The sequence below is a fragment of the Pleurodeles waltl genome, chromosome 10 (assembly GCF_031143425.1).
Source record: "Pleurodeles waltl isolate 20211129_DDA chromosome 10, aPleWal1.hap1.20221129, whole genome shotgun sequence".
Lineage (NCBI taxonomy): Eukaryota > Metazoa > Chordata > Amphibia > Caudata > Salamandridae > Pleurodeles > Pleurodeles waltl.
In genome coordinates this window covers 680,739,448-680,760,591 of record NC_090449.1, presented here as the reverse complement: position 1 = coordinate 680,760,591, position 21,144 = coordinate 680,739,448, and positions in this window count along the sequence as shown.

Sequence of the window (21,144 nt, the reverse complement as noted above, 5' to 3'; positions counted from 1 at the left end):
CCCCTAGAAACAGCAGGGGCAATCCCCCACAGTTGCAGAATGATGAAGACCAACCATCTAGAAATTTGTAGCAACAAATGGGCAGCTCAAACATAAAAAATAGAACTAGTCCTACATTAAAAATCTTAAGATGGAATATTGCAGGCCTAAAAAGCAAAATGGAAGATGATGATTGGGTTGAATTTATTAAACAGCAAGATATCAGCTGCTTCCAAGAAACTTGGTCTACCAACGCCATTGACCTAGACGGGTTTTCCACTTTTTACATACCTGCTATCAAACAAAAAAAAGGAAGACCATCGGGAGGTCTGATCATTTGGATCAGAACTTCGCTATTGGGAAATTCTGCTGTAACCCATGCTATACTAAGCAAGGAAATCCAGACGCTTGCAGTAAAACATGAGGAGTGGTCACTTGAAATAGTAAACGTGTACTTCCCTCCCATTAGCCGGGCCCAAGTCACGCCTGGTGTGCGGCTCCTCGAAGAACATATTTTAAATAAAAGATCTAAGGGTTGGAGGAACCCAACACTAGGTTACGCGAAAACCGTCCCCCTCAGTTTTGTAAAACCCTTCTACTAATATGTGGTGATTTTAACACTAAACCCCATTCTATCCTTTGGGATGAACAAGTAGTAGAGGAAGATCACGCTTGGAATATACCAACGCCCCTCATCCAACGTTGTCAAGATTCTAAAAAAGGGGAACTAATCTTTGAAGTACTAATAGAAGGCGGAATTCGCACAGTAAACGGAAGAACCAACTAGGATAGAACTTCTAAATCTACCTTTCGAACTGGAAAAAGACACAGTATAATTGACTATATGGCAATAAACATCGAAGCCTGGCATTATGTTATCGATATGGAAATAAGGGACAGGATCGAGAGTGACCACGACCCATTGCTAATGGAGATAATCCATCCGGACGCAAGCCTGGGGAAGGTTGAGTTTCCATTTAACGGAAATTGCTTAGCAATAACCATGAGACCAAATAGGAAAAACATACTAAGGTCAAACGTAGATGAACCCTATTTGAGCGTACCTATTCAAACCTGGTTTCTATCACTTAGTACGTTTTTAAACCTACCAGTTAATGAAGCTTTACCCCTCCTGGATAATTTTAACAACTTGCTATTACAAACAACAAAGGAAAGAATTAAGCATCCCCAAACTAACCCTAATACGATGGAGGGCTGGTTCGATGAAGAGTGTTTGAAACTAAAAAATACCTTATCGCAAGCACTAAAGAATCGGCATTTGAATAACCATAATGAGCAATACTTTTATGAATGCAGGCAACAGTACAAAAAATTACTAAGATATAAAAGGAAGACATTTCCACATAAGCTCTGGAAATCCCTCCTGCAGGCAATATCGGCAGGAAACTGCAAAAAGTTTTGGGAGATAGTCAGATGGGGATGCGAAGGCCCTTCAAAAAACCTAGAACTGAATATCAACCCACAACTCTGGGTAGAGCATTTTACCGCCTTGTATCAGGAAGAGGTCAAGACGACATCCCGGAGTACAAATAACTCAACCAGCCTCATCCAAGGACTGGAAGGTAGTAATCAAAGATCAAACAAGGTAGTTCCACTTCAAACGACCTATGTAGCATCATCAAAAAGGTTTGTTAGATCGACAAATGGAACCCAGAATGAATTAGTCCCAAACGAACTCCCCGGCACAAATGCCATGCAAGTAACCCATGCCATCCCTTGCGCAATGGAGCTGATACCGGAATTCAGCGAGAAAGAGATTAAACAAGTTATTCTCCTTCAAAAGCCGTACAAGGCTGCAGGCCAAGACGGTATCCCTTCAGACGTCTATCGTAATCAGTTAACGCTATGGCTGCCTGCTCTAACACGTATATTCAACAGTATTTGGCACCACGAGGTAATTCCTACCTCTTGGAAGAAATCAATAATTGTCCCAATTCACAAAAAAGGACCTCGGGACATGGTGTGCAATTATAGGCCTATCTCACTGCTTGACAGTGTTGGAAAAATCTTCGCCAAATTGATCCAGCTGCGTTTAGATCAATGGCTGGAGGATGGAGATTTAATATCGACACACCAAGCTGGTTTTAGGAGAGGCCAAAGTACAATAGACCAACTTTTTAAGCTAAATATGATCTGCGCGAAATACGCCACCCTAAAAGATTGTGCATTATATCTGGTCTTTGTGGATCTCCAAACAGCTTTTGACAGCGTCAATCGCCAAACATTATGGCAGTTACTGTCGGAAATGGGCATACAGGGAAAAATTCTAAGGCTGCTAATTCTACTGCATACAGGGAATACTGCCAGGGTTAGATATTCTATGAGAAATGATTATACAGCAGAAATTCCAATCCAGCGTGGTGTAAAACAAGGATGTGTTTTGGCCCCAACCTTGTTTAACTGTTATATAAATAAAGTAAGCCAAGATCTGAGGAAACTAAATCTGGATGTGCCAAAACTAGCCAACGAAAGTATACCTATCCTGCTTTTTGCTGACGACGCTGTACTACTGGCAAGAACAGAGATAGCAATGCATCGTCTACTTAGGGGTTTCGAATCATTTTGCACTTCAAGGAGCATGGTAATTAATGAGGGGAAAACAAAGTTTATGATTCTTAACCCAAAACAAACGATGCATTCGACTTTTAGGGTAAACAACAAGCCCTTGGCCCGAGTGACTACCTATGACAACCTGGGTTGCAGACTGGATGAAAAACAGACATGGAAATCACAAATCTACAAAAGTAACATCTCCTTGGCCCAGCACGCTGGAGCGGTACTTAGATTTGCTAAAGCCACAGGCAATCACTCTGTGAGTTCTGCACTGCTTGCTTATAAAACCAAAGCAAGGACTGCAGCACTTTACAGCGCAGAGATCTGGGGATTTAGAAAGACCCCATTAATACAAGTAACCGAGAATAATTTTCTACGCCGATTACTTTGCTTAGGCACTGCCGCACCAATGATTGCGTTGAGAACTGATCTACAAATGAGAAAGGTCGAGGATTACATTGCACTGGCCCCAATAAGATATTGGATCCGTATCTGGGCAAAAGAGGAACTCAAACCATACAGAGATACACTCATGGACATCATGAAGCTACAAAATCATCGAAAATTGCCTTGGTTTAAACACATCTCAACTACCCTGGCTGCTATTGGCCAAGAAGACCTCTGGCTTCATCCAGGGAAAATCAGAAGGCCCAGTTTATCTGTCATTAAAAAGGCATACTGGGACCAAAAGACCCAGAGTATGTGTGAGATACTTAGCCCTTTACTCAAGCGGTACATTTTGTTCAATCAAGAGCTTAAACCAGCAATTTTCATTGACTGCATTTATCCGGAAGAAAAAAGGGCTCTCTATTTTAAATTTCGTATGGGTACATTACCAGTGATGGCGGTGACTAACAGATGGCAAGCCGTCTCACAGCGCGGTTCAGACTGCTGTCCTTGCCTTCATGGTGGTCAAGAAACATTATCCCACTTCCTTTTATTATGTCATTTTACGCTTAAACTCCGCAAATTGTACTTACGTCCGCTTTTTAGATCATACGGAATCAGGAAATGTAATGAGGCGGAAGTGCTTTGTATGCGATCAGATGAGAAACATATTGTGGCGAAGGTTTCAACTTATATATTGGAAGCATGGAAGCTACTTTCATTAATGTACTCACAGTTGGCCTAAGTATAATTACTTATGTTATCCTAGCTATCATTTATATGGGAAACCGTTGAAGGTTGCTGATTAAACCGGGCTAGGTCCTGGGTTATTATTATATTGCTGGCAGGTATAGCAAGAACCCAAATGATTAGTGCAAGAATAGGATATTTAAATTTTAGATCTATAATGCTTTTAGAATAAGTAAAGAGTCTTATGCCAATTATGGCTAATTATCAAGTTTTATGATATTGCAGGGTATATTGGATTCACCTAGGGCCATGTAAAATCAAAAACTCAAGTATAGTCTTTCTTTTATTACAATGTTTTATTTAATGTAATTTTATTGCGTGTGATGGATTGATACTTATTGTGTACTATTGTTATGGCCGGATAGGCTGACAACAATTAAATAAATGGTAAAATGGCAATGTCCCCTGTCAGTATGTTGAATCAAATTGAAGTATGAATGCATTTGCCAATGAAATCCAATAATAAGACTTTTATTGCAGGGATGGCATCCCACGCACAACATGGTGTGGAGTAAACAGAAATGTCTAACTAGTTGATTATCATGTCAGATGGCACTTGTTACATTGTAAATGTCTACAGACCCAACACCCCCATAGAGAATAAGTCAGACAGACAGTATGCAGTACAGACAACAACATCAGCTAACAGTACCTCTTAGTCACTGGAAGTGTAGTTGGATCCTGGAGTGTACATCTTCCCCCTCTTCATCATCACCATCACTCTCATCCCCTCTCAGAGGAAGCTGGTATGGATATATAGCACCCTCCTCCTCCAAGAGGGGACTAGTTTTCCTCACAGCCACGTTATGCAGCATGCCGCAGACCACTACTTTTCTACATACCTACTTAGGGCCATAGTACAGGGAACCCCCAGAGACATGGAGGCAATGGGATTTAGCCTTCAGGAGGCTTATAGTGCGCTCAATCACCTTCCTAGTACGTCCATGGGCCTCATTGTAATTCCTCTCAGCATCAGTTCTAGGATTCCTCACTGGTGTCAGTAGCAAATGCATGTTGGGGTAGCCAGAATCTCCTGCAAAAGTTGAAAAAACATGCCTGTAACTAATTACCCTCTTTTCAGACAGCCTGGCTGTCAGCAATGTACAGTAAAATTGTTAGCCAGACTCACCTATGATCCATCCTCTGTCCCCTTGTAGTTGTTTCCATCATGTCTGGCTCACTGCTGTTCCTCAGCACAAATGAATCATGACTGATCCAGGGAACATGGCATTCACATGTGAGATGTACTGGTCTGCAGTACACACCAATTGAATGTTCATAGAGTGAAAGTTCTTCCTTATTTCTGTACACCTGTTCACTTACTCTTCAGGGGATGAGAGCTATGTGGGTGCCATCGATGGCACCTATCACATGGGGAATGTTGGCAGAGGCATAAAAGTCTGACTTGTTGGCAGGTAGTTCAGCACTTTGGGGAAACCTCACATATGACTGCAGGTGTTGTACAAATGTATCCAGGAATCTGGACATGATGAGGAAAAACATTAGCTGTGAAAAGCCTGCACCCATGCCCACAGTCACCTGAAACAAGCCCGTGGCCAGGAAATGGAGTACAAAGAGCACTTGCACTTCAGTAGGAATGGCATGCACAACGTTTATAAATAGTAGCACGAGTGAGTCTGTAATTGATAATGATGTGACGTTCTACCATGGTCTCCAAATCAACAAGTGGTCAGTACGCAGATGGGGCCCTCCCTCACCACATGGGTCTGTACCTAGGAGGAGTGGAGAACACATGTGAGGTACACAATTTAATTTGCACAACATGTTGTGTATATAACACTGCTGTCATACAAGTAGGTGACACATAAGCATTGTAGTATGTTAAACTGTAGTGACATGTCCTAACTGATACATCTGGACTGTTGTGGTGAGTAAATTGTCTATTGGGCATGCATTTGAGGGCTGCGGTCCATAGGGCCAGCATGTGGCCAATGACCAAATAATAACTGCGTAGTAGTTTGCAAAATGTCAGCACCCTGTCATTCAGATATGTAGCAGCGGAAGTGACCTCCTACTGCTAGCGGTTGTCGTAATGGCGTAAGGTGGTATTCACCACCGTGCACCCATTCATTGGTTAACATGGTTGTCAATGGGGAATATGGGCCTATCATGATCGCCGCCGGCGGTGACGGTGCACACCGCCGCGGAGAGTACGCTATTTCGTCACCCCAGCTTCACTTGACTCCCAGATTACGTGCATATAAATACTCCATTGAGTGTGCTGCTGTGTCCTGACTCTGGTCCTGGAAATGGAACGAGTCACAGGGGAAAGGGCCCCGCCCTTCACCACGGAGGAGCTGGACAAGCTGGTGGATGGGGTCCTACCCCTGTATGCCAAGCTATATGGTCGACCAGAGGTGCAGGTGAGTAGGCGGATTGGCGTGCATGGATGTGTGTGATGGTGGTGGATGCCTGTAAACATGTGTTCACGATTTGTAACTGCACAGCCGTTTAATGCATGACAATCTGCATGAGTGAGGTGCTATAATACCGTTTTAAGTGTCTGTCCCATAGGGGATGTATGGCCAGCGGTATCACATGCGCTTATTCTGACCTCAGTGTTTCTTTCCTGTGTTTCTACTACAGGTCAGCACCCATCAGAAGAGGAGGGGACTCTGGCATGCCATCACCAGGGAGGTGTGGACCCTGTGAGTCTACAACCAGTGAAGCACCCACTGCAGGAAGCAGTGGGAGGACCTGTGGCGCTGGGCGAGGAAGTCCTGCGAGGCCCAGCTTGGGAAGTCCTCCCAACGAGGAAGGGGTGCCCGTCAGGCCCTGACCCCCCAAATGCACTGCATTCTGGCGGAGGCATATCCAGACTTGGATGGGCACTTGAAGGCTGCACAGCAGACACAAGGGGGTGAGTACCAAGACCATTGTATGCCTCCTTGATGGATGTCTGAGGGTGCTGTAGTATGTATGCTGTCTAGTGGCAGGGACTCTGACTGAAGTCATTAAGCATTATGGCCCCCATTGTTGTAATTTAGCAGTGATTAGATTAAGCATTAGCAGAAGACATCTTGTATTTCGTAACTATTGTGAACATTTTGCGGAATCCATTTTGTATTCATGGCAGCCATTTTCTCTGCTACATGCTGCCATGTGCTCACCATGTGCTCTGTCCTACCTTTCTGTTAACTGCTCTTGAAATCTGCCTAGTGACAAGTTATATTTAGCATCTCTTACTTTCGCACATGCTCAGTAAGGTCTGCAGCTGTTAGTCCTTGGAAACTGTTAGCTCCTCCTACCTGTCGACTGTGCATTTTCCACATGACCTTACATGTATACAAGTCTTGTTTCCATAATTGTACCATCTCCTTTTAGCCCCTGCGTGGGTATAAAAGGACCATGCTCTCTCAGTTCAGTGTGCTACTTCAGACATTACCCTAGGGTGCTGTTTGAACTGTAGTACCACCTCATGAGGTTAATAAACTTTTGTCTTTTATTCCAGTTTCTGTGCCAACTTCTTCCTACATGGTCTGAGGACTTTGTGCAGAGAAAGGTGAACCCCTTGCACTAGTAGGCCTTGCTGAGGCTTACTTCAACAAATTGGCGCCCGAACAGGGACTCATCGGTGACTCGGATGCCCAACGGATTGGTCGCGACGAAGGATTGGGATCTCGCTGCGGACGATCAATGCCTGAGGAGACCCGAGTCTTGGCAACCACAGCGTTTTTCCCTTCCTTCTGACTTGACCATCCAGGTGGCGCCGGTCCTCGACTGAGATCCTTTTTGTTCATTCGTCATGCAGTGACCATTTGGTCGATTTTAGAACTTGGCAGTTGGAACCTGGACACCCTGTGATTGGTAAGAGCCGTTTTACGGCACTTGCTGTGGGTTTTGATGCCTGTGTTTGGTAATGTAGTTTAGCACTACTTACTGTGGCTCTTGTGATTTGGGTGACTAGTCAATTTGTATTCTTTGGATTTGATATATAAATTGCAATTTATATAGGCAGGTAATGAGGAGAATTTTCTCCAATTTAATTTTGATTTGAACGGCACCTTAAGTGCTACTTTGATTATAATATTGCATATTCTGCACTATTTTTGGCATGCCTGTTTTTACCGCACTTCGTAGGATGTGTTGCTTTTGTAAAGGTACCAATTTGAGACTGGAAGAATCGCAACCGGCACCACCAGAGGGGACGCCAAATAGAGATATGTATGTTAAACATGGTCTTTCTTCTATAATGTACAGCACATTATGGAATAAATACACCCGCGCGGATCCTGAGTTACGTTGGCCTATGCATGGGTCATTTGATTTACGAAAGATTGAGTATGTGGAACAATGAATGTGTAAGCGAAAGTCTAGGCAAGATATGTTTGACTGTGTACGAATGTGGGAGAAAGAAGCGCGTGGACGAGTGAAACGTGAGCAAGCCTTGCTTGAGAAAGAGCAGCGGAAGAATGTATATGTGAAAGCATTGGAAATAAGAAAGAAAGAAATAAATGACTTAAAGGAGCTAGAAGAGAAAGAACATAAGCTACAGGTAACTGGCCAATACACTGTTAGGCAATCTCTCTATCCTATCCTTAATAAATCACATGATGATTTATTGTTACTAGATCGCCCTCCACCTCCGTATGTCGTCCCGTCTGCCCCTCATGAGTTACCTAAAGTCTCCAGTTCGGAGCAACAGAAGATGCGGGACAGTCGCTCTATGCTGCCTGCTGACCGTGCGTCTGAGCTTAGATCGATTGATCGTAAAACAATTTGTAGCGTTGTTTCTGCTTCTGAACTTTTAGACAACATGAAAGGGTGGACGGAAAAGGAGCAGCTATATTTTACTGAGGCATTTGGCTCAGAAGTTATTGAACTATATCGGAAATATTCTGATGAGTTAGAGCCCGATGATGTAGCAGCTGATCATAAGCAAATGCATGATGGTCTTTTTGTTTTCTCCCAGGTGGCTGATGCAATCAGGCTTTTAATGAAATTACGTATTGTGGCAGTCCGTTTGCAAGAAGAGAAAAGGGCTGCGGATGCAGTTGCACGAGCATCTCAGACCGAAGGGGCGCAAGCTTCCATCTTTGAAACAGATAAGACTATGATAGTTCACGCGAAACCAATGCAGGAGGCCGCGCCTTTGTATGTTCCTCCTAAAGGATTGGGTACAAGTGATGATAAAACTTCTGTTGATGCTAAGGGTTATTTTATTTATAATTGGGTGTATACTCCTTGGAATAGGGCAGATGTAATGGCACTTAAAACAGCATTACCTGACCTGCGGAAAAATCCAGCCGCCTTTTATGAGGAAGTTGAGGTAGCAATTAGTTCTTGTACTATGACTTTGGACACCTTGATTCTTTTGTTTTACCTGAAGGTGTGGCTCTCATACAATATGTTGATGATATTTTGTTGGCAGCTGATACCCCGGAGCAATGTGAAAAGTGCACTTTGTCCTTACTTTCTTTTCTTGCTTCACACCATCATAAAGTGTCACGAAAGAAATTGCAATATTGTAGACCAAAGGTAACCTATTTAGGTCACCTTTTGTCTAGGGAGGGCCGTGCACTTACATCAGATCGTATTCAAGCAATTTTAGACACACCAGTACCCTCTACTCAGAAAGATGTTCGTGCATTCCTTGGTCTTACTTCTTTTTGTAGGCAATGGATATTAGGGTTTTCACACATTGCCAAACCTTTGCTAGCACTTTTTACTAAAGATACTCCAATGCCCCTCCCATGGACAGATGAATGTGAGACTGCTTTCCGGCAGCTGCGACAAGCCCTTTGTTCTGCACCAGTGTTAGGTACTCCAGATTACATGAAGCCTTTTCCCCTTTACGTACACGAGAAAGATGGATGTGCATTGTCAGTTTTAGTGCAGACACATGGCAATAAGCAGCGTCCCTGTGCATATTTATCAGCAGTACTTGATCCTGTCGCTCGAGCGTTGCCTGGGTGTTTTCGTTCAGTTGCCGCAACAGCTGTCTCAATACATCAGAGTGAAGGGATAGTTTTGTCACATAAACTGTTGGTGCTAGTACCCCATGCGGTTGATGCTCTTTTAAATCAAACAAAGACACAACATTTAACTAGCGTCCGTATGACAGGTTATGAGTTGACACTGTTGGCTCCTCACATTACACTAAAGAGATGTACAACACTAAATCCAGCTACTTTGTTGCCATATCCGGTGACTCAGCCTCAGTCAAAAGAAACACATGATTGTATATTCCTTACCGAAGAACAGACAAAGGGTCGTGTTGATTTACAAGATATGCCCCTTTTAGATGTAGACGGGGAACTGTGGGTTGATGGGTCTTGTTTCAAGTTGCCAGATGGTACGACCTCAGCTGCATATGCAATCACCACAATACACACGGTAGTGGAGACAGCTCGTATACCACAGAAGTCAGCTCAAGCAGCTGACCTAATAGCTTTGACACTAGCATGTGAGCTTACTAATGATTTAAGTGTGAACATTTACACAGACAGCCGCTATGCTTTTGGAGTGGCTCATGATTTTGGTTTGCTTTGGAAGGAGAGAGGTTTTCTCACATCCCACGGGATGCAGATAATGCACGGAGAATTAGTGCATAACCTCTTGACTGCATTGACATATCCAAATAAACTAGCTATTGTGAAATGTAGTGCACATAAGAAAGTGACCAATAAGATGGGGCAAGGTAATGCTCTTGCAGACCGTGTAGCACGTGAGACTGTGATGCAGCGAAGTACTACTTCTATGTATGTAGTGAAGTCACAAGCTGAACGTTGGCATAATGCTAGACAAGACGTATTAGATATACAGAAATCTGCTTCTGTGAAAGAACGTGAGCAATGGTCTAAAGATGGAGAATTGGATGATGAGGGCTGTTGGCGGAATAAGCAGATGGATAAATGGAAATTGCCTATAGCTTTTGTACAACCTATGGTTCAGATGGCACATGGGCTGGCACATGTTGGAGCTTCAACAATAACGAAGTTGCTTACACAAGTTTGGGATCATCCAGAAATTTCCAGTACAGCTAAGAGAGTAGTACAGTCTTGTTTGATCTGCTTACAATACAATCCTGGAAAAGGGACACGTACTCCTGCAGGAGGGTTTGCTATACCAACTGCACCTTTTGAAGTTCTACAAATGGATTATATTCAGCTTGAACGCTGCAACAATTTAAAGTATGTCTTGGTGGTGGTTTGTGCCTTCAGTAAATGGATAGAGGCGTACCCCACAAAGGATAATACTGCCATTGCCACAGCAAAGGTGCTTTTGAAATAATTTTTCCCTAGGTTTGGTGTTTGCAGACTTTTATGGAGTGATAACGGACCTCATTTTGTTGGGGAAGTTATTAAGTATGTCCTGAAAGGATTAGGGATCAAACAGAAGTTCCATGCGGTTTTCCACCCACAATCAGCAGGGTTGGTGGAAAAGTATAATGCTACATTGAAGCTGAAATTAGCGAAGATACAGGCTTCCACATCCTTAACTTGGCCGGATGCATTACCATTGGCATTATTGTCTATTAGGTCAGTGCCACACTCCCGACTTGGCCTTAGCCCCTATGAGGTAGTGTTTGGGAGACCAATGAATATTTGGGGAGTTCCTAAACCAAAATCTGTATATGATGTACCTTGTGTCCTGATGAATGATTATTTGGCACAGTTAACCGAAAATTTGGTTTCTATTCATCAACAGGTTCGAGAAGCACTTCCTGACAGATCTACAGGTGAAGGCCATGAACTCCAACCTGGTAATCAGGTGATGATTAAGTCTTTTGAAAGATCAAGCAGCTTGGAACCAAGGTGGCGAGGCCCAGAACAGGTGCTCCTTGCGACAAGGACAGCAGTTCGAGTAACGAACCGAAAGAATTGGGTCCATAGTACTCACTGCAAGAGAGTGCTACCTACCTTGGTGGAACCTGCTTTGCTGACCGATCATCGAGAGATTTTGACTACAGAGAAAGGCCGTGCTATATCACCTGACGAATCTGCAGAGGTCTTCCCGGACCATACGACTTCTGGAGTGTCGCGCTATAATTTGAGACCAAGGAAAGAATCTGAAAATTGTTTTGAAAAGACTGGTTGAGCTACCGCCATGGGTTAGTGAAACGGAGAGCCAATGTGGCAAGGGGGGTGGATCAGCCGTGCATTAGAGTAGTGACACCCGTCTTGGCCCGTGGTGAAGAAATCAGCGGCTGCCCAGGGATAAGAGCTCCAACGATTGTTTTTAATTCATTTCTGAAAGGGTCGATTATCACTGTTGCTAAAATGAATAACAAATTGATCATTAGTATTATGGGGTTTGTTGTTGTTTTGGTGGTTACAGCAACAATCACCTGGTTTATTGAAAAGAAGTCTCCTGCTCGTGAGTTCTTTGTTGCCACTACTCCAGTACCAGAGGATCACTATTACTTTACGCTTCCCTATCAGGAGCAGAAGCACCGTCAATCGTACTTCAATAATACTTTCATTCAGATGTTGCATCATACTCATAATGCTACAAATACTACTAACTGTTGGGTATGTGGAATGATACCTGCGCATCAAAAGAAAGGAGGAACACCTTTCATTCCTCTTCCTTTTTCACACAATGGTTCTTGTCAAGCCTGGTACATGCTTTTGTTTGCATCTAGAAAACGTACGGAGGGCGGACTTCTTTTTCGCCTTAATAAAGTATGCTACCAAGACAAAGATGGGTATCCCCAAGCTAAAGGAACTAAATGGGAATCGGAAGAGTATCAACCGGACAATGTTTCAATACCATATGTCTTCACAAATATACGAGACTCTGACAAGAAAGAACAATTTGTGATTTCTGTTACAAAAACTAAAGCAGATTTATGTATACGAAGCATTGGACGAATTCCAGTAGGGATAAGCGATTGTACCTTGATTTGAACTATTGAGAGTGTAAATAATAGTAGTTTTACAGCTTCACATAATACATATTTTGTTTGTGGTAACTATGGATATTACCAACTACCTGTTGGAAGGTCCTGTGTGTAATAATTGCAATATTTTTTACATGCTGTATCTGTATTCAGTGTGGTCCAATGTTCTGCTCCATGTGTATTACTGCTTGTATGCCTACCAAAAGAAATATTACAGAAATGAAGGCACAACATATGTTAGATAAGGAAATAGCTGAAATGATGAGCATAAATATACAAGATGAATATTTAGATTATCCCAGAAAGACGAATGTCATCAGCTAATGCTGAAAGGGTCGTCTGTTGTAATTTAGCAGTGATTAGATTAAGCATTAGCAGAAGACATCTTGTATTTAGTAACTATTGTGAACATTTTGCGGAATCCATTTTGTATTCATGGCAGCCATTTTCTCTGCTACATGCTGCCATGTGCTCACCATGTGCTCTCTGTCCTACCTTTCTGTTAACTGCTCTTGAAATCTGCCTAGTGACAAGTTATATTTAGCATCTCTTACTTTCGTACATGCTCAGTAAGGTCTGCAGCTGTTAGTCCTTGGAAACTGTTAGCTCCTCCTACCTGTCGACTGTGCATTTTCCACATGACCTTACATGTATACAAGTCTTGTTTCCATAATTGTACCATCTCCTTTTAGCCCCTGCGTGGGTATAAAAGGACCATGCTCTCTCAGTTCAGTGTGCTACTTCAGACATTACCCTAGGGTGCTGTTTGAACTGTAGTACCACCTCATGAGGTTAATAAATTTTTGTCTTTTATTCCAGTTTCTGTGCCAACTTCTTCCTACATGGTCTGAGGACTTTGTGCAGAGAAAGGTGAACCCCTTGCACTAGTAGGCCTTGCTGAGGCTTACTTCAACACCATGGGCAGTTAGATGATTAGGGACAGGTCTGCAGTTCCTCAGGTCCTTCTATAATGTTGGAGATGGATATATACCAGGCTTGTGGCCTCTAATCAGGGGCATAGCCATGAGTATAGCTGTAGGTGCTGCGTGTTGGTATATTTGCTGGGTGGGAGTATGTGTGAACCAGTTATGTACATCCATTCAGCTATTTACAGATTTCTCTCCTGTTTTGTCTCCCCACCCCTGTACTCTTGTGTTGTCTGTGTAAATCAGCATCATCTGGCGAGGGAGCAGTGGCACCGGCGAGTGGGGATGCAGCGGCCCACAGTTCCAAGGAGGCAGAGTCGGGGGATGCCAAGGGGACCAGTGGGTTGCAGAGCGAGGGAAGTACCACGGAGGAGGCAACTACCACTAGAGGTCGTGATTCTGATACCTCCTCCGATGGAAGCTCCCTGGTAGTGGCGGACTCTAGTGGGCCCACCCATTCTTTGTCATCTTCCGCCACCCCCATACCATCACCGCCCTCCCAGTTGCGCCCCTCCCAGTTGCCCGTGCCCGCTCACCCAGAAGGGTGGGCGTCTCCTTCGCCCCAGGCAACTCATCCCCTGCCCCAGTCATGGAGGAGGCTATTGTCCTCCTGAAGACCATCTCTGTAGGACAGACAACCATTGTCAATGCCATCCAGGGGCTAGCATCCCAGATGCAACAGACCAATGCATACCTGGATGGCATTCACGGTGCCGTGCCTGGCCTACAGAGATCTTTTCAGGCTCTGGGCTCCTCTTTGACGGCAGCCAGTGTCCTTGGTCTTTCCGTCCCCCCTCCAACCACCTCTACCCCTTCCAGCACCCCCCACTCCCTTCACCCATCCCAAGCACACGTTCAGACTGCCATGCTCACACCTCAACACACAAGAAGCACACAGAGAAACACAAGCACCACACTTCCCACCACAGGCATACACACAGCAAACATTCAAAGGCACACACAACAACATCCACTTCCCCCACTGTGTCCACCTCTTCCGCCTCCCTGTCTGTCAACTCTACATGCACACTCACAGGCACTGCACCTTCATTCACTGTTTCTGGCCCCATTCTTGCAGTCACCACAACATCAGACATCCAGTCATGCACCCCAGACACCACACCTGCACTCACCACAACGACTCTGAGTACCACTTCCAGCACACTCACGAAACTTGCAGACACCCAGACAACATCCATTTACACTAGCAGCCTGTCTTGTCCCACTGTGTCCACTCCCCCTGCTCCCAAGATACTCAAACGTTTCCAGACACCCACCCAACACACATCCACTACACCTCAGCATACTGTACAGTCACCTGCATCCATGTCACACACACCTACATCTGTTACGACCACTCCCTCTACCTCCACTCCCACACCTTCCTCCGGGTCCACCCCGACTGCCCCTAAGAAACTTTTCCTATCCTGTGTAGACCTTTTTGAACCCACTGGCCCGCCTCTTCTCGTCCCTAAACGTGCACAACTCCTTGCCCTGTCCACTCCTCCCACGTCCAAGTTCGCCCCTGTCCCTCCTTCCCATTCCCGTGCACCTTCCCCTGCAAGCAAGAGGCCCCCTGCTGGCCCAGGTACATCTGCCACCCCCAGTCCAAGCCTGCTCCCCCACCTTCCAAGGATAAACTCAACCCCCCTCCACCTCCCAAACCTAAGCCCAAGCCCCCCTTCCCAGACGTAAGTCCCACCCCCTGCCCCTATTCCCTGAGGTGCCTGGCTGCCCCATTGATGCCCCTTTATGGTGGAGTACCATGTGCACATGTGGGAGTCAAGTTCAGGCCATTTGGGCTCATCTGTCTTTTAGCTATGGACTGGCCATTGGCCTAATGTGGACAATCTGTTGCTCCTGGAGCTTTATTAAAGTTTGTGTGGCCAGTGTTGATGTTGGCACACTCTGGATCCGTGGTTCCTCGTTTCATTGTGGGGGGTGTTGTGCACATGTGTGTACTTGGGGCAAGTTGTCTTGGGCTTGTGTCGGGTAAGTACCTCTTGCTCAGGTGTGTATGGCTTGTGATGTGTGAGGGGTTGTGGGTGCTTTGCGGGGTGGGTGGAGTGGGTGGGTATGTAACTGTGCCCTTTGTTCCCTCGTTTAGTAGTTTGCAGTACTTACCGTCGTTGTCTTCGTCTGCGGTCTCAGTCGTGGAGGTATATGGCAAGGAGCAGCACTGGCATGATTTGCAACTCTCTTTCCGTGTCTGCTTTGGCGTGTTGTGTGAGCCTCCGGTGAGTGTTTCCTTTGATTTGGTTTGTTTCCTCCTGGCTTTGGTGGCAGTGGTTCCCACCCCGGAACTGAGGGCGGTCTAGTGCTTCATTATTTGTTGTGCGGGTAGGGACTTTCCGTCAGCCTGTGGGCGGCCTCTTCCGTTGTTCTCGACACTCCTCTGCTGGCGGTGGGTGTTTTTCAGGCTGCCTGTTTTTCATGTGCTTCATTATTTGGCGGCCCAGACCTCCTGACTGTTGGCGGTAGTTACCGCCACCGCCTGCGGTGCGGTCTTTCCAGCCGTCTTCATAATGAGGGCCTTTGTCACCTAAGTTAAGCCTTGTTGCTCGTTGCCAAGATACCAATGGTTCAGTAGGGGTTAATTTATTGAGACATAACTGAACCTAGTGGGGTTTAGCGGCCTATTGCTAAGTCTAGGTACTTACCTGCCCTTACCAATAATCCACTTTCCAACATTTTTGGTGCACAGTGGTGAGATCCTGTGCTTGTGTTCAGTATCACACTATAGTTTTAAGTGAAGCAAAATAAAAATCCTTTCAATTATCCTAGTGCAAACATGTTATTTCTAATTTGGACTCATTTGAATTATTGCATTTTTCTAAGTTCTTGATTCCAATTTTGGCAAATGCTTTGTTAACACAAAACTAGGGAACCATAGAGCTTGGTCTGGCTAGCCTACCCACAATGACAGTAGTCCAGCTTAGGGGGTTGTGTACTGACAGGGTGTTGCCTGCAGCCACTAACCTGAGGAAACATTATTTGATTACATACCTGACAACCTGGGCTGGGGCCCAAGAAGCAGGCACAGAGGAAGCTCCAGTGGAGGAAGAAGTACGGAAAGATGCCAGCTCCAACCATTCAGGGGAGGGAGGGCATCTGAACCTTAGTGAGGAGGAGAAAGACCGGTCCTCACTGCACACAGTTACCAGTGCCATACCCAAAGCTAGCTAAGGGAAGGAGGTCCCTTCAGAAGAAGAAGAGAAGTTATCCCTTAGAGAGAGAGAGCTGGAAGTCCAGCTGGCATACATAGCTTTGGAGGCAGAGAAGCTGGCCCTGGAAAAGAAAAAGTGGGCAAGGGAAAAGAAAGGAGATGGTGGCAGTGACAGAGAAGCTGAGATGTCCATGGGTGGAGGGCTTTGTCCCAGATTACCAAAGGAGGTTGTTCCTGCCTATATAGAGGGGGATGATATAGATAAATGGCTAGAGGCCTTTGAGAGAGCCCACCAGATGAGGAGAGTTAAGTCTCAATATTGGGGTTCACTCCTATGGCAGTTGGTCCCTACCTCTGGGAGGGATAGGCTTCTGACCTTAAGTGGGGAGTAAGCAAATGCATACCCCAGTATGAAAAGGTGCTTAACCAAAAAGTTTGGTCCGACCCCGGAGCAGTACAGGATCATGTTTAGGGACACCCAGAAGACAGCGACCCAGTCCTGGGTTAATTTTGTGGGTATCTCAGTTAAGGCACTAGAGGGCTGGATGCAGGGCAACAAGATCAGTACCTTTAAGAGGCTTTACAATTTGACTATGAAGGAGCACCTTCTGACTAATTGTGCCCAAGAGAAGCTCTGCCAGAATCTAGTTGACTCAAAGTTGACCACCCCTAGAGAGCTGGAGAAGGCAGCAGATGACTGGTTAAGAACCAGAGTTAGCCAGACACCCCTAGGGGGTGACCGGAGAAAGGGAAGGAAAGATAACAAAAAATCAAAGGAGTACTCACAAGAGTCCCTAAAACCTTCTCAGGGTGGGGGAGCCATGCCATTTCTAAGGGGAAGCATTATGAACCTCTTAAGGCAGGAAAGTTTCAGGAGCTTGCCAAAGCTGGCAAATGTTTTGAGTTTCACCAGCCTGGACACAAACGAAGGGATGATGTCTGCTTCAAGAAGCTTGCCACTGGTGGGCAGTCCCATGGGATTGCTAGTTTAGGTGTGGGGTGGAAGTTGGCCTCAGGGTACACAGAGTCACCTTAGTGTCTGTGGGTGGGGTGGACATTGCAACTATGGCCACCTCACCTCCCAGCGTGGAGAGGTATAGGCAGAGGCCTAAAGTCAATGCGACGGTGGTGGAGACTCTGCGGGATATAGGAGCCAGTGTGGCTATGGTCACAGAGAAGTTGTTTTTTCCAGAACAGGTCTTACCTGGTGTATTCCAGTAAGTGACTTATGCAGTAGCAGAACCAAACTCCATCCCATGGCCATGGTGAGCCTGGAATGGGGAGGTGTGACTGGCCTTAAAAAAGTAGCAGTAGCTCCTGCCCTCCCAGAAGAATGTCTGCTGTAAAATGATCTGGAAGCATCTGAATGGTCTAGGGTATAAAGAAGGGTCCATGTGCAGATGCTGGACCTCCCTGAATGGGTGTGTGATGTGACCAGGTCATAGGCAGCACAACAGGGAAGTGCTGGACACTTGGACACTGTGACAATGGGCCAAGTCTCTAAGAAGAAGAGAAAGGGCACTGGTTCTGGCTTGCCAGCTCCACCAAGTACAGAGGTTCAGGAGAAATCCAAACCTGAGGGGGAGGATCTGACATCTGATGAAAGAACTCTTCCCCTGCAAGCTCTGCCTGACTTGGAAGAATAGCAAGGGGCCGGTGGGGAAGCCAGACCTACCAAGTACAGATGTTCAGGAGGAATCCAAACCTGAGGGGGAGGATCTGACCTTTGAGGGACAGACCCTTCCCTTGCAAGCTCTGCCTGAATTGGCAGAACTGCAAGGGGCCAGTGGGCCCACCAGAGAGGAATTATAGCAGTGACAAAGAGAGTATCCCACTCTTGAAGGCCTGAGGCAGACTGCCTCCAGGCAAGAACAAGGGGATATCCGTGGGTCGCACAAGGTTTATTGGAGGATGGAGTTCTCTACACAGAGGCAAGGGACCCCAAACCTGGGCAACCATGAGAGTAGTGGTCCCCCAAATGTATAAAGATTTCCTCCTGACATTAAGCCATGACATTCTCTTAGCTGGAAATTTGGGGCAGACCAAGACCTGGAACAGGCTGTTCAACCATTTCGATTGGCCCCACATGTCAGAAAAAGTCAAGGAGTTTTGCAGCTCCTGTGTCACCTGCCAGGCCAGGGGCAAGGCAGGGAGCAAGACAAAGGCTCCCTTGATACCACTGCCAGTGTTTGGGACTCCCTTTGAGAGGGTGGGCATTGGCATTGTTGGCCCCCTCGATCCACCAACTGCCTCAGGCAATAGGTACATGTTGGTGATTGTGGACCATGCCACCAGGTACCCTGAGGCAATACCCCTCAGAACAGTCACTGCTCCTACTGTGGCTACGGCCCTACTTGGTGTGTTCACCAGAGTGGGATTCCCAAAGAAGGTGGTCTTAGAGAGGGGCACAAACATTATATCAGCCTATCTGAAAGCAATGTGAGATGAGTGTGGTGTTACCTATAAGTTCACCACCCCCTATCATCCCAATACCAATCGTCTGGTGGAGAGATTTAACAAGAACCTGAAGGGCATGATCATGGGTTTGTCTGGCAAACTCAGAGGAGATGGGATGTTTTCCTCCCATGCCTGGATTATATAGCTGTATTCAGTTCCACCTGGGAGGATCACCTGGTCCACCTGAAGGGAGTGATTCAGACCCAGCTCCAAGCAGGCCTTATTATTAAGGCAAGCAAGTGCCAGGAAGGGCAGAGTTCAGTAGTGTACCACGGGCACCTTTTTGGTGGAGACCATGTACAGCCTCTCCAGCCCAAGATCCAGACTATCCTGAATTTGGAAGCTCCTAAAACCCAGACTCAGGCCAGGGCCTTGCTTGGCCTGACTGGGTATTACAGGAGGTTTGTACAGAATTATGTGACTATAGTTGCGCCTCTAACAGAACTCCCCAAGAAACAGCCCAAGAAAGTAATTTGGACCCCAGAGTATCAAAAAGTATAAAAAGTTACTAGCGACTGACTATAGCAAAGAGTATATAGAAGAAACAGATGCTTCAGAGAAAGGGATAGCAGCAGTGTTAGCACAAGTCAATGAGGAGGCCCAGGATCAGCCAGTTGCCTTCAGCAGCAGGCAACTACTCCCCATAAAGAAGAGGTGGACTCCCATTGAAATGGATGCCTTTGCTATGTACTGGTCCCTGAAGAAGTTGAGGCCATACCTGTTTGGAACTCACTTCCGTGTTCAAACTGACCACAGACTTCTCGAATGGCTAATGCAAATGAGGGGGTAGAACCCAAAACTGCTAAGGTGGTCCATTTCCCTACAGGGGATGGCCTTCACAGTGGAACATAGACCTAGGAGTGCCCATGCCAAAGCAGATAGCCTTTCCAGATTTTAACACTTAGTTGATGAGGACCACCAGGGTGTAGGTTGGTACCCATCACCTTTCATCTGGGGGGTGGACAATGTAGGAGAGTCCTCCTTTTTGCCCTGGTCACCACCACATGTTTTGGACAGATACTGGTTACCAGTCCCAGGGCCAGTGTTCTGTGTAAAGTGGGTATGCAAATTAGGTTAATTATAATTGGCAGTATCAACCTACCCATAAGTCCCTAGTATATGGTAGGGCATGTAGGTTTAGGGACCCCAGCATAGGTGGTGCACCCATAGGTGCGCTGCTGAGGTGCCCAGTGTAATTTGAAAGGCAGGCCTGCCTTGTTGGCTGCTTTCAAATTCAAGTTATATGCAAATTCGACTTTGGAATTAAAAGTGCTTCTACAGTCTATTGCTACATATAAGGTGTGCCCCTTGGTGTTGGGTGCCATGTAACTATAAGCGAGGGACTTATAAAACTTGTTTTATAAGCCCTAGTGAGATAAAATAGCCAAATCAGTGTTCCCCTCACTGTAGTGAATGGGCTCCGTAGGCTAAAATGGTGAGAATTTATTTTAATTAATAGAGTCCCCAGAGGAGCCAGTTATTTCGAGTTTGGTATCAAATGAATTGTTATAATAAATCCCACAACTTGCCAGTGTTGGATTTAATATAACTAGTTCCGTTAAAGAGTTTTAAAACTCTACCTGAAAGTTGCCAGCTTCAGCTCTGTTGTGCCCTTCTCTTATTGGCCAGCCTCTGGCAGCCTGGCCAGGCTGCCTTGATGAGGTGTGAAGTGGCCTGGGCTGAACACAAAGATTAGATTAGGAGAGGGCAGGAGAGGGGTGTGTTAAGGTTTTTAGCCACACCAGTGGGTGGGCCCAGCCAGACCTAACCTCCAAGCATGAGTTTCAGCAATGTTGGATTTATAAAGAATGTTACTCCCTGGGACTGATTTTTGCCACATTTCCAAGGAAGTAGCCAACCAAGGGGGCAGGGCAGTGGCCTGCCCATGATTGGACAGTCAGCCACCCCCGCTTTTCATTCCAGGAGGAAGGATAAATATGGCAGAGCTGCACCCACACCTCAGATCTTTACAAGGAACAAAATCAGAAGAAAAAGCTCTGCCTTGGTGGGCCCCTGGCTTGCACCTGTACACTGCACTG